Source organism: Halichoerus grypus, chromosome 11 (genome assembly GCF_964656455.1).
Source record: "Halichoerus grypus chromosome 11, mHalGry1.hap1.1, whole genome shotgun sequence".
Taxonomy (NCBI): Eukaryota; Metazoa; Chordata; class Mammalia; order Carnivora; family Phocidae; genus Halichoerus; species Halichoerus grypus.
In genome coordinates this window covers 36,325,284-36,340,383 of record NC_135722.1, presented here as the reverse complement: position 1 = coordinate 36,340,383, position 15,100 = coordinate 36,325,284, and the positions used below count along the sequence as shown (strand labels likewise).

Here is a 15,100-nt window from a genome sequence, read left to right as displayed (position 1 = left end):
AGTAGAGGAAATCAATAAAATCCAAAGCAGACTCTTTAGAAAGATCAATAAAATTGATAAGCCTTTAGAGAGGCTAACAAAAAAGAGAAAGGACCTAAATTGCTAGTATCAGAAATGAAAGAAGGGACATTACTACAAATCCTATGGACATTAAAAAGGATAATAAAGGAATTTTATGAGGAACTTCATGCCCACAAATTTGATAACCTAGATGAAATAGAATAATTCTTTGAAATACATTATTTGCCACAACTCACATAAGAAGCAGCAGACTATCTGAATAAACCTACATATATTTTAAAGTTGAATCAGTAATTAATAATCTTCCAAAACAAATTATCAGGTCCAAATGGGTTCACATTTAAGAAAGAAATTACTGGGGCGCCTGGGTGGCTCAGTCGTTAAGCGTCTGCCTTCGGCTCAGGTCATGATCCCAGGGTCCTGGGATCAAGCCCCACATCAGGCTCCCTGCTCAGCGGGAAGCCTGCTTCTCCCTTTCCCACTCTCCCTGCTTGTGTTCCCTCTCTCACTGTGTCTCTCTCTGTCAAATAAATAAATAAAATCTTTAAAAAAAAAAAAATGACACCAATTTAAGAAAGAAATTATATCAATTCTGTACAATATATTCCAGAGGATGGAAGCAGAGAAAATATTTCTAACTCATTCTATAAGATCAACATTACCTTACTAACAAAACCGTACAAAGATATTACAAAAACAGAAAATGACAGACCAATCTCTCATGAGCATAGATGCAAAAATCTTCAAAAAATATTAGTAAATTGAATCCAACAATGTATAAAAGAATTATACAACGTAATTGAGATTTATCCCAGGTATGCAGTGCTGGTTCAACAATCAAAAATCATTTAATGTAATCCATCACTTTAATAGGCTAAAAAAAAGAAAAATCACATGATCATATCAATAGATGCAGGAAAGCATTTGACAAAATCCAACACCCATTCATGATAAAAGCTCTTGGTAAACTAGGACTAGATGAGAACTTCATTAACTTGATAAGAAATACCTACATACAACCTACAGCTAACATCATACTTTGAGAAACACACAGCTTTCCACAATTATCAAGTACATGGCAAGGATGTCTCCTCTTACCACTCGTTTCCGATATTATACTGGAATTTCTAGCTAATGCAGTAAGACAGTAAAGATCAAGTACATGGAAAGGTTGTCTCTTCTTACCACTCCTTTCCGATATTATACTGGAATTTCTAGCTAATGCAGTAAGAAAGGAAATTAAAGGTATACAAATTAAAAGGGAAGAAACGAAACTGTTGTTTGCAGATGACAGGATTATGTAAAAAATGTGAAAGAATCAGCAAAAAATTACTGGAACTAATAAGTGATTATAACAAGATTGCAGGATATAAGGTTAATATAGAAAAGTCAGTTTTTCTATATACAAGTAATGAATAAGTGGCATTTAAAATTGAAACTTCAATATCATTTATGTTTACATCCCCCAAAATGAAATAGGTATAAATAAAAAATATGTAGAAGATCTATATGAGGAAATCTACAAAACTCTGATGAATAAAATCAAAGAAGAACTAAATAAATTGAGATGTTTTCTATTCATGGATAGGATGTCTTAATATTGTCAAGATATCAAGTCTTCCCAACTTTATGTATAGATTCAATGCAAAATTAATCAAAAATCTCAGAAAGTTATCTTTTGGATATCAACAAACTGATTCCAAAGTGTATATGGAGAGGCAAAAAACCCACAAGAGCCAACATAGTATTGAAGGAGAAGAGGAAAACTGGAAAACTGAAAGTCCTCAACTTCAAGACTTACTAAAAAAGCTACAGTAATTGAGATAGTGTTATTGGCAGAAGAACAGATGAATAAATCAATGGAAGAGAATAGAGAGCCCAGAAATGGACCCATACAAATAGTCAACTGATCTTTGGCAAAGGAGCAAAGCAACATAATGGAGCAAAGTCTTTTCAGCAAATGGTGCTGGAACAACTGGACATACATATGCAAAAAAAAAAATTAATCTAGACACAGACCTTAAATCCATCACTAAAATTAACTCAAAATGAATCCTAGCCTTATATATAATATACAAAACTATAAAACTCCAAGAATATAATGTAGGAAAAAATCTAGATGACCTTGGGTATGGCGATGACTTTTTAGGTATAACACCAAAGACAGGATCCATGAAAGAAATAACAAGATAGACTTTGTTAAAATTAAGAACTTCTCTAAAAGAAGACAAAGTCAAGCGAATGAGAAGACAAGCCACAGATTGGGGGGAAATTATTTGCAAAAGGCATATCTGATAAAAGACTGTCATTCAAAAAAAATACAAGGAACTCTTAAAACTCGACAATAAGAAAACAACCCAATTAAAAAATTGGCTAAAACCTTGACAGACACCTCATCAAAGAACATGGCAAATAAGCATATGAAAAGATACTCGATATGTAGTATGTCATCAGAGAAATGCAAATTAAGACAATGAGATACCAGTACATGCCTATTAGAATGACTAAAATCTGGAACACTGACGACAAATTCTGACAAGGTTGTAGAACAATGGGAATTTTCATTAACTGCTGGTGGGAATGAAAAATGATACAAACACTTTGGAGGACAGTTGAGCAGTTTCTGGCAAAACTAATCATACTTTTACCATAGGATCCGGAAGTTGGGGTCCTTGTTACTTTCTCAAATAAGTTGACAATTTATGTCCACACAAAACCTGCGCATGTATGCTTATAGCAGCTTTATTTATAATTACCAAAACCTGGAAAAAAACCAAGATGTCCTTCAGTAGGTGAATATATAAACTGTGGTTTTATATCCAGACAATGGGATATTATTCTGTGCTAAAAAGAAATGAGATACAGTCTATGAAAAGACATGGAGGTAACCTTAACTGCATATTACTAAATCAATGAGGCCAATCTGAAGAGGCTACATACAGTGTGATTTCAATTCTATGACATCCTGGGAAATGTAAAACTATGGAGACACTGAAAAGATCAGTGGTTACCAGGGGCCAGGGAGGGTGGAGGGTTAAGTAGGCAAAGCAGAGCAGATTTTTAGGGCTGTGAAACTACATTGTATGATACTATCATGGGGGATACACCCCATTATCTATTTGTCCAAACTCCGGAAGTACTACACTAGGAGTGAACTCTAATTTAAACTATGGACTTTGGGTGAAAATATGTCAATGTAGGTTCATCAGTTGTAACAAATGTACCACTCTGGTGTGGTATTTTGATAGTGTGGGGAGAATTTTATGGGATATAGGTGCTGTCTGAGAAATCTCTCTACTTTGCATTCAATTTTGCTGTGAACCTAAAATTGCTCTAAAATATAAAGCTAATTTTTAAAAAGTACATCATGCAGAGCTTAGCACATAGAATAAATACATTTTCTATAGGATACATCACTTCTTGGCTAGCTCTCTCACTGCAGTAGAATGTCAAAATAGAATACAAGGAAGGAGAGATGGTTGTGACCTAGCAAGAATTATGGACCTAGAATTCCACCAAAAGAAGCCAATTCAAAACAAGAGGAAGAATGCATATTTTTACATAAATTACCTTCTGCTTCATGATCATGGCACTGAAGATGCTGACAGCTGCCAGTTGCTCTGTGAAGGCCGTGTTGCGACCTTCTACTCTCTGCCCTTCTTGGGAGATTTTATTTGGCCGTGAGACCTCACTGAGGAGCTTCTCTTTTAAACACAGTATTCCTCCGTCAGCCAAGTATGGTGGGCGACACACTGTGACTCTGATTCCTGGGGATGGCATTGGACCTGAACTTATGCTTCATGTCAAGACTGTGTTCAGACATGCATGTGTGCCTGTGGACTTTGAGGAGGTGATGGTTAACTCCACTTCTGGTGAAGAGGACATTCGCAATGCCATCATGGCAGTCCGCCGAAACCGTGTGGCTTTGAAGGGCAACACTGAAACCGACCACAACCTGCCACCATCTCACAAATCCCGTAACAACATGTTTCACGCCACTCTAGATCTCTATGCCAACGTCATCCATTTTAAAAGTCTGCCAGGCATGGAGACCCGGCACGAGGACGTAGACGTCTTAGTTGTTCGGGAAAACACAGAGGGTGAATACAGCAACCTGGAGCACGAGAGTGTGAAAGGAGTGATTGGGAGCCTCAAGATCATTACCAAGGCCAAGTCTTTGCACATTGCTGAATACGCCTTCCAGCTGGCCCAAGAGATGGGGCGCAAGAAAGTGACGGCTGTGCACAAGGCCAACATCGTGAAACTGGGAGATGGTCTCTTCCTCCAGTGTTGCAGGGAAGTGGCCTCCTGCTATCCTCAGCTCACCTTCGAGGGCATGATTGTGGATAACACCACCATGCAGCTGGTATCCCAGCCCAGCAGTTTGATGTCATGGTGATGCCCAATCTTTATGGCAACATTGTCAACAATGTCTGCACAGGGTTGGTTGGGGGAGCGGGCCTTGTGCCTGGTGCGAACTATGGCCATACATACACAGTGTTTGAAACAGCCTCAAGGCAATCAGGCAGAAATTTAGCTAATAAGAATATGGCTAACCCTACTGCCATACTGCTGGCAAGCTGTATTATGCTGGATTACCTCAAGCTCCACTCCTATGCCACCTCCATTCGCACTGCCGTCTTGGCATCCGTGGAGAAGAAAGATGTCCATACTCCAGACATTGGAGGCCAGAGCACCACATTGGACATCATTCAAAATATAATAAGCCACGTCAGTACTGTCAATTAAATGGTCAGTGCCTTGGAGGCTGAGCTATCCCCCAAGTCTCTCCCACTCTTTACCTTCCTCTTCTCCCTTAGAAATTCCAGCCAGCTCGGCTAATGTGGACTCTGGAATAAACTAGCTCCTGTTCCAACTCAGAAGAGATAGGAGAAGTGAATCAAATCTGATTTTTTCTATTAAAACGTCATGAATGCCATAAGCATTGCTTGTTTAAATTAGCCAAATCTATTGTGTTATATATCTATTGAGGAATTCTTCTCCATTTGAATCCACAGTTCACACTTCACTATGATATGATACACTGAGTAAATCAGAGCTGTTTGTGTAGAGTCCTGAGGCTTTCTCAGAACCTGGAACACTGATTTTCTCTTAATCTGGGTCATTAAAATTCAGCAAATCAGCCTGCAGAGAAATCTGGTAGTATGGTGGGACAGAATCTCATGACCCTGGGATCATGACCTGAGCCAAAGGCAGATGCTTAAGTGACTGAGCCACCCAGGCATCTCAGCTATGAGCATTTTTGGGCAAATGCCATATAATCTATTCCCTTGTCCTATGTAGCCCCTAGCGTAGTGATTGATATAAGCAAAATAAACAATATATGTTTATTGAATCACCCCAAAAATGAATGACCTGGCATGTACTGCCTCGTATTTCTTAAAGTGAGATAATCATCATATCTACCTCTTAGGGTCATTGGGAGGACTGAGTGAGAAAATACAGAGCTGTAGCACTGTACCTGTCACATGATAAGTGCTTGCTGTGTCTAGAGATTATTCATTATTGTCCCTTTTATACCATTCTAAAAGATAATTCTGAGGAGAATTGGGCAAATTAATTACTGTCATTGGAACTTACTGGATAGGTTGCTTCGTTTATATAACAGGTTTATAACTCACATTCAGCAAGGGGACCAAATCCTACCTACTTATCCATCAAGCCCCTTATTTCTCTACTTTTGTATTTCTTGAATCCAGTTACCTCTCTTCTTACTCTCTGACCCCTCCTTTCTCATTGGCCTTTGTCATTATTGGTAACTTAACAATTTCTGTTATTTCTAACTTGTGTCCTGCCTATAGTTTAACTCCCTTAAATCTATTTTCTGCAATGCCCTCAGTAAGATCTTTCCGAAAAGAAAATAGGATCTTGTCACTGCCCTACTTAAAGCCTCTCATTCAGCAGCTTCCCTTTGGCCTTAGGAGAAGGTCAGCTGAACATAGCGTGGGAGACCTCCCATGTTCTGAGATCTGCTTCCTTCCCCAGGTTCACTATTTCCATCCCTTCTCTTCTTCACCCTAGTAACAACAAAGTGTGGCACTCCAAAGAGAGTGCAGACAGAGTTCATTGTTAAACAGTCACATATCCTTTCTCGGTCAGACCTTTGCACGTGGCCTTGGTTGCTCTCCCCTTCAGGAGAGATCTCCTTTTCATCTTAGAAGACTAAACTTAATCATTACCACATTTGGGAAGCTTCCTTGACTAACTCTTTTTCCATTCCCTGTTGAGATTGAGGAGCGTAGCTCTCCCAGTTCTCCCAGAGCTCTCTGTATATCCTACCTAGTGTGCATCTCCCTGGTTATCATCACGTGCTTTCCTTCTCATCAACCTCACTATACAGTGCGTTCCTTGGCTACAGGAATGATGGAGTTGTTCACCACTATAACCTCAGGACCTGGGGCAGGGACAGCTCTTTATGCTCACTCTCAGTATTAGTGGAAGGAAGATAGGAAGAAATGTAAAAAAAAAAAAAAAAAAAGAATGGCCTGAATTCACAGGCAGAGTAGAGAACTGGAAGAACTACTCTGTTGCAAAATATTCCTGTCTGGCTTCAGTCTATGAATTTTCTTTACAAGACTGCTCCTCTCTAAAGAACACCAATGGCCTCAAGGTGGTAAAACAGGTGGTTGGCAGGCTGCCTCTGTTTCCTGAGAAGATTTCTGAACATTTATTGGATAATTTTATCTCAGGCTTTATCAGTTTACTCTGCTTCATGTAAAGTCCTGATGTTATAAAGAATAGTAGCTACAAATTGTCTGATTTTTCTTTAAATTAACTTCTCATTATGGCTCTATGTTAGTTAATGGCCTTACAAATCGTTCAGGTGCCATAGCTGCCTTTCATCTCAGCTCTTCCACGTAGGAGCTCTGTGACACTGCATAAGCTGCTTAACCTCTCTGATCTCCAGTTTGCTCATCGGTAAAATAAGAGATACTTTCCTTCTTTCAGTTATTGTAAAAATTAAGGTTGCTTTAGTTGTCTACAGCTGCATAGGAACGCACTTCAGAACTTAGTGGCTTAAAACAAGTAATTATTTGTCATGAGTTTGTAGAGTGACCAGATGGTATTTCTCTCATCAGTATACTATCTTGAGGACTATTAAAAAGGTTGTCTAACTAATCTCAAACTCTGATATCAGTGAAGGTCAATATAAAGTTGGATAACTAGACTGCATCACTCCATAATTATCTGCCCCCACCACCATCTATATACATAGACTTGCTTTTATAGAAGGATGCTTTAACATTCTGACTTCAGCTTTCCTCAAGGTCTGGGATGCAAAATCTTGTAAGGGACAGTTTGAATTTCGGGAAAACAGTCTGCTTAAAAGGTCAACAGAGAAGATTCCTCTCAGAACTGAGGACTAGGAGAACTTGATTTTCACCACGAATTTGGATCCTTCTATCAGGTAATGTGAGATATGTAATCCATTGAGAGGTTCCCCATTATCTTGGCTACTATGAAGCACCAAAAAAAGCCATGAGCATTTTTTGTCTATGAAATGTTCTCTTCTTATTCTGTTACTTGATTTTAATTTTTTTACTTTATTAATTCCATTTTCTTATATTTTGTTTTACCGTAAGCTGCTTAAACCACAAAGAAACAGAAGAGGAAAAACTGGGTTCTTCATCTTCACATTCTTTTCCTTCATTCCTCCATTTCAATATTGACATCAGATCAATCTCCTTAAAGCCTTGTTTAGATTGCCACTAGTCTGTTCAATCCCCCTCACAGGTTCCCTCGATTTGGAATGTATTCAAGGGCCTCCAAAATTTTAGCCCACGCTGTCTTTCAACTCCTAGGGGTTTTGCTTTTCCTAGATAGTCCATGTGCTCTAGTCAACGTATACTCTTCACTCATCTAGATACTCCCTTTTCCTCCCACATGGTGCCGTTTCTCTCATTAAGTACATTCCCCACTCAGTCTCTGCCTATTATAAGTCTACCCCTTATTCAAGGTAAAGTTCAAATAGCAACTCCTTTATGAAAAAGTTTCTCATTATCCCTATCCAGCTATACTCGCTTTATTCTTTCTGAACTCACATAAACCTTTTATTGGACTTTTGAACTCTTTCATTTCACATTTTGTCTTGTATTAATTGTTCATCTACTTGACTTGACCCTTAATACATTGTATACTTCTTGAGGGTAGGGAACATATTTTAGCCAGTGTTCTGGATCTTGAATGACTCAGCATACTGCCTTGCATATAGTAGGTACTAAGTAAACATATACCAAGTTAGATGGAAGGTAATGATTATAGCTATTATAATTTTTTGTGTTTATATTGTGCCATGCATTATTCTTCCTGCTGTATATGTATTTAATTCTCATGTCAAGCTAATTAGATGGTGATTATTGTAATCCTCATTTTATAGACGAGAAAACTGAGGCACAGAGAGGTTCAGAAAATTGTCTGAGGTCGCACAACTAACAGAAGGTGAAGCTTGACTTCTAATTCTAGCAGTGTGGATCTAGAATGCAGTGTTTAAGTGGTCATGAGGATTTGTACAGTGTGAATTTGTCATACTGTTAGGTGGATTAGGTTTCAGCAATAGATCAATGTTTTCCTTGGGAAAATAATTCCACAGATTCACAGACTTAAAGAAATTTTTAGAGAGCTCACTCATTTTACATATAAGCCCAGGATGAGAAAGGCAGAATATCCAGGTAAATGAGACTATCTGGTACCTGAACCAAGTGTCAAGTGTTGAAGAGAGGTGGCATTTCAAAAATTGATAAATAACTCCTTTTTGGTAATGACAGACAGGGACAAAAACTTAGAAGAGAAATGATGTGCTGTTGAAATGAGAATATCTAAAATAATGATATGAAGTGGAAACCAAAAGAAAAAGAATAGTATATTGTGCAAATAGGAGAATTTTGAAGAAATTTACCCAGTTCTGGATTATTATAGAGGCTGAAAAAAAAAAGATATTACCATAGGCTCAGTTGGGAATATGAAAAATATCTGCAGGAAGCTGATTACAGAGCTAGACATTTTTTGGAGGAAGGCACTTGGTCGTTGGAGTTTCCCTGACAATCTGAATTACATGGGAACTCAAAGTACTAAAGTGTTCTTTATATCAAAATGAACTTGCTTACACTGATATGGGAAGCCACATACATTGCATTTATGATTGCTCCAAGAAACAAAGAAAAAAGAAAGTAGATATATTTAAAATGGAAAAAAAATGGCTCTTTACAAAAGCAATTAAAAAAATTGGAATGTCTTTTTACCACTGTTGCAAATGCTTAAAACCAACATAGCCTGAGTATAAAAGCAGTATCTACGGGGGAAGACTCTAGACTGAGCTCTAATCAGCTTATACATCTGGTTTGCTACACTTAGTGCCAAATCTACTTCATGCAAAATAAATGTAAGTGAATGAATGTTGCCACAAAAGAGAGAGAGAGTATCATATATGTCCAAATATAAGGGATTTTCCCTCTTTTCTATCCCTCAGAAAAAAAGAACTGCCTTAAATTCAAGTCCTTGTAAATGTTCTCATATTACCAGGTATTCTCTCAGTTCTTTTGTTTTGAACAATAAGAAGCTATTTGGAGGAGGGAAAAAAAAAATGACATGAGCTATGCCAGTTTAGGATTTTTATAGAATTTATCTGGAGAATAACATTTAATCGGGGGCAAAAAAAAAAAAAAAAAAATCCCTCAAAAAAGAATTAGTCATTATTCCTGGGAGTGTGTTCTCACAATTGCAAGTATTGAATATTATTATGTATACACCTTTTAAAAATCACTTAATAACACAGTTCAGTTTTTGGTCACCATGTAGAGATCACAAATATTTACCTGTTAGACAAATGAGAAAATAAGAAGTCCTAACATTATACAGTTGGATTCTTGTGACTTCATTTGAAATTTCCAAAGAAAGCATCGAACATAGATTCAAAAGGTGCTTTATCTCAAACAACTTAGACAGATGGGATGATGATAGGTTTGGAAACTTTTAGAGAACTTGAAAAATGATTATTCTGGGTAGGACCTTGAAGTCAAGATGCATGGGAAGAGATTAAATGAAATTACTTTGTATCATGGAAAAAGAATAATATTTCTCAATTGATCTATTTCATATAACCTATTAAGTAATGTATTTAGTACAACTATGCATAATAACTGAATCAGTCAAACGTTATATAGAGATGTCTATTTAATATGGTCCTCAAAGTTATTCAACTTTGCCCAGAATATTTTTCTTTTTTTTATATCTTTTAATTGATAAAAGGGGAATCATTCTACTTATATTTGGGGTTGCTTCCTATTCAGGCATTTACCTTATCTCTTAAATGGAACATTCTGTGGAAAATAAAAGAGATTTTGAAGTTATTGTGCAGAAATCTCTAATAGCAAAGGAAGAAGTAGAGATTTCTGGGTATACAAGTAGTACTGTGGAAAGAAATGCAAAAGAATTTGAAATGAAATTATATTTAACTATGTAAGGCTGTGGCTAGAGCACACCTAAGATACTTCATATTGTTTTGATCTTTCAACTTGATGAAAGATGTAATTTCTGTGAAAAGTTATGATGCCAAAAATTAACTTTATGCCAAGCATCAGAAAAAGATGTTAGAAAGCCTGACTTAAAAAGAACTCGTTTTCTCCAGGGTAAGAAAAGTCTCTGGGATTGATCCTTTTCAGGGTATTCCTGCTGTGATGGAATTAGGTTATTTTGATCCCGATTTTATTCTTGCCAGCAGCAAGATCCTTGTTTACTTAGTAACTTCATTCATTTGTTCTTTCTCTTCTTCCCTTGTTCCACAATGTCATTTGTCCTCCACTGACTTTTTTTTTCCTATTCATAAGACAGTTTATTTATTTACTTATTTTTATTATGTTATGTTAATCACCATACACTGACTTCTTGCTTTGAGCCGGGCACTGTGCAAGCCTCTAAGGATGCAGCTTGGAGAATCCATGTCCTTTCTCTTGAGGGCTGAGAATCAATAATCATTGGGCAATTATATTGGAGCGTAATGAGTATTGCAGTAGTGGCATAAGCAGAGTGCTGTGAGAACAGACAAGAAGGGGCATCAGAAAGCTTCCCAGAGTAAGTTGTGCCTCCAAGAGTGAGTGGGGGGAGGGGAGGGAGGGAAGAAGAGGCGAGGAGGATGGCATATGGGTAAGCATAGAGATACAGCTTCTAGAGCTGCCATCATTAGCCTTCACCTGCCCATTACCTGATATTTAAAGCTTTTACTTTCCCCCCATCATCTCTCTCTCTCTTTTTTTAGGATTTTATTTATTTATTTGACAGAGAGAGAGAGAGCGCACACGCACAAGCAGGGGGGGTGGCAGGTGGAGGGAGAGGGAGAAGCAGACTCCCCAATGAGTAGGGAGCCCGATGTGGGCCTCGATCCCAGGACCCCGGGATCATGACCTGAGCCGAAGGCAGATGCTTAACCGACTGAGCCCCAGGTGCCCTCCCCCATCATTTCTTATTTTGTATATAATTATTGTTGAATTCATTTTACCTACAAAAACTTGCCCTGATTATCTATAAGGTGGGATTTTCAACATTTAAGGTGAACATCTGATTTGTCTATGAAGTGATTTTTTTTGGAAGGATAAACCCTTTATATTGATTAATTAACCGGATTAGATCCCAAATCGTAGTTGGCTCTAATTCTTGAGATTAAGAAGGTTTATTGTTAAGCTACTTCGCAGCCCAGTTACTGCTTCTTCAGAGCCTTTCTCTTCTTGTTTGTGTTTCTGTCAGTCACTCAGTGAGCATGTTTCATCACTTTGTTCTTTCTGGCACACTTCTTGTTTCCTCTATCTCCTCTCAGGTGCCTCCTTGATAGTGAAGTCAATCTCTGGAAACAGATCTTCTCTTCTGTGGTGCTGAGTTCTAGAGTGAATCCCCTGCTCTGATACAATCTTGATCTCCTGCTCCCTCTGGAAAGGGGCTTGGTATTCATTTGAGGTCTTATCTAGGACCTTCTCTGTCCTCCCTCCTTCTGCTGCCAGTGGCACTACCTGATCGCCCCAGACTCTGCCTGGGGTTTGTCATAGTTCTAGGCACCCTCGTCTGCAATGGTAGCAGGACACGTGCCATCCGCACTCGCCCATGGCCAAAACCTTCACCCTGCTGCTGGATTCAAGTCAGGAAGCACACTGCAGCGACAGCTACTTTCCTAATGAGAATGACCCTGTCACTGGTCCACCTGATACTTTCATCATCATCTTCCAGGAAGCCACCTTTCTGCAAAAAGGGTTGTCAACCTCTCTACCTTCTATGAGACTATTTGGTGTCTGTTTAGAGCACTCAAGAAATGGGCAGCTAGAGTATTAGCATTACTTGACCATGGTTATTGTTTTCATCCAGATTGACAGATGCTTTTTATAGTCTCTGGCTGAATTTCATCTGAAAAGAGCTTAAAATGCACAGGAGGAGGAAAGTACTTCTCTCCTAGGATCCCCACTGAGCTGATAACAGTCTATGGGAAGTCATCTTTTTAAACAGAAATAAACATGCCTTGGGATGCCAGGAGCCTATTTTCAGCTTTATTAAGCTATTTTCAGCTTTATTAAGAAATCTGTGTTTAATTTTTCCAGACATCTCCATTCCTGTTCATTTAGCTTTCCACTGTGTGTAGATCAATTAGAACACTTGATGAGTATGCAGACATTGCATTCTGCTCCTCACAGAAATGCAGTGCATTTAGAGAAGAATAAAGAACCTGGAAGACTTCCAAGAACCTTGTGAGAAACTTGTACTTAACTGGCTTTTCATGGGGACAAGTATTCTTGGTCAGATGTTACCTGGGTCCTGGGAAATTTCCCTGTTGGACATTTTTTCCTGTTTAAAAAAAATTCCTTGGGACCATATAGATTAGTCAGACACTAGGCCATGGTCAGCTGTGTGTGTGTGTGTGTGTGTGTGTGTGTGTGTGTGTGTGTATAAAGTTAAATAGTAAATACTTCAGGCTCTGTGAGCCATCTGGTCTCCGTGGCAGCTCTTGAGTCCTGCCATTTTAAAGCAGTGGGAGCCATAGACAATAAATGTGGCTGTGTTCTAAGAAAATGTTATTTATGGACACTGTAATTTAAATTTGACATAATTTTCACATGTCATGTAATACTGTTTTTCTTTTGACTTTTTCCAATCATGAAAAAATGTAAAAGCCATTCTTTGCTCACGTGTCATAAAAAAAAAAACAAGCCTGTGGACTATAATTTGTGAACCTTTGCTGTAGGCAAAGGGACTCATGTAATGAACAAGACAGAAGCCTAGCTCTCATGTGACTTTGGTTTTCCAGAGGGAAAACAGACAATGAGCATGCAAACACACAAACAATGAATATTCTGTCAAGTTCTAAGAGCTAAGAAGAAAGGAAAACAGAACAAAACGTAGATGTTGTGACTGAAAGCAACTAGTGGTAGAAAGACTGTGGGTGGCCGTTGCTTTAGCTGGTAGAAGTTTCTCTGACTTGGCTTCTGAGTTGGCTTCCGAATAGTGCCAGGGAGACATGTGAACGTCTTATCCAAGTAGAAGGAATGATGGAGGCAGGGCCCCAAGTCAGGATGAGCTTGGGGTGTTTGCAGTTGACTGGCCTAGCTGGAGAGGACATTGCGGAGGGGAAGGGAAGGTCATGCCATGAGATAGGAATACAGTGATAAGTCCATGTAGGACTCTGGGCCAGATGAAGGGCTTTGGGATTTATTCAGGTTTTAGTGCTAGGCCATAGGTAAATTTAAAGCTGGGGAGGGATGGGAAATGGTTTAGGACTTTGGATAGGTCATTTTGCCTGCAGAGTGGATGAGGGACAATGGTGAGGGGACAAGAGTGAAGGCCAGGAGGGCAGTCAGGAGGCTAGTCCAAAATAGAAGTTTTTCCATTTACTCTTCTAACACTTGATGTGTGAATCTGGTAGAGATTAAGGAGAAGGTGAGAAGTAGTGTTATAATAGACAGCTTGGCTTGGACTACCAAATGAGATTTGCATCAATACCACCACAAAGAAATGAAGTCTATATTATTTATATTACCTTAGTAATGCTCACAGTGGCAGCTAACTATTTTGGGGGTACTTGCTAGCTATGGCATTATTTTATTTAATTCTCACAGTTCTGTCTTTCTACAACAGAAACAAAGAAATTGGAATACTAATAGGGTCTACAATAGACCAAAAGGTCTCAGAACTGTCAGAGGCAGAGGGGGTCTAGGACACATGTTTGTCCTGGTCTTAAACATGTGACCTTTTCACTTAGGTTTCAGTTATCTATTATTATACTTTGAACCAGCCCAAGGTGTTCTGGCTTTAAACAATGATTAATTATTTTTTATGATTTGAGGGTCATCTGGGCTCAGTGATTGGTTCTGTTCCCTGTGGTATTGGCTGGGATCATGCAGGAGGGTACAATCAGACTGGAGCTCATCAGAGTCTGGAACATCCAAGATAACCTCATTCCCATGGCTGGCAATTGGTGCTAATTGGCTGGCATGTCTCTGTTCCCCCTTATCATTAGGCTAGACAGGCTTTCTTACCGCATGGTGGTTGGGTTCCAAGAGGAAGCATTCCAGAAAGACAAGCCCCAACATGCAAGTAAGTGCTTATCAAGCTCTGCTTATATTACATTTAATGTCATTACCTCAGAGCAAGTCTTAGAGCCGAGCCCAAAGTTGAAGTGGAAAGAGATTCTACAGGAGAGGTGGGTTTATTAGGGTCTGCCAGTATCTATGACATTGTTATCCTAGCTTCTGCCTTTATACAGAAATGTATAGAACTGTTTCCTTTTTTGTGGTATATCAGCACTCTTCTTGGCAACTAAGGATAAGCTAGGGCATCCGATCTGTATTGATTCACGTGTTGACTAGACATCAGTTGCATTCCTGCTGTGAGTGGAACACTGTGTTGGGAACTGTGGAAAAGGAAGAACTAGATAAGACATGGGTCCTTCCCTCAAGGTGATTCAGGTCCAGAAGAAAATATTACGCTGCCAGAGGATTACATGAAAAAACACAGATGTATGTTTGTGGATAGAAAATATACTTTAAGATATATTTCAAATTTCTCTTCTTGAAGGCCTGGATAAATT

General features: G+C 38.7%; 1 protein-coding gene and 1 pseudogene across 3 annotated transcripts in view; both read left to right on the top strand.

The window, feature by feature from the left end:
* Positions 1–15,100, top strand: part of NELL1 (neural EGFL like 1) — a 792,671-nt gene that overhangs the window by 514,645 nt on the left and 262,926 nt on the right. The gene's annotated exons all lie outside the window — the stretch shown is intronic.
* Positions 3,608–4,770, top strand: LOC118544695 (isocitrate dehydrogenase [NAD] subunit gamma, mitochondrial pseudogene; annotated as a pseudogene).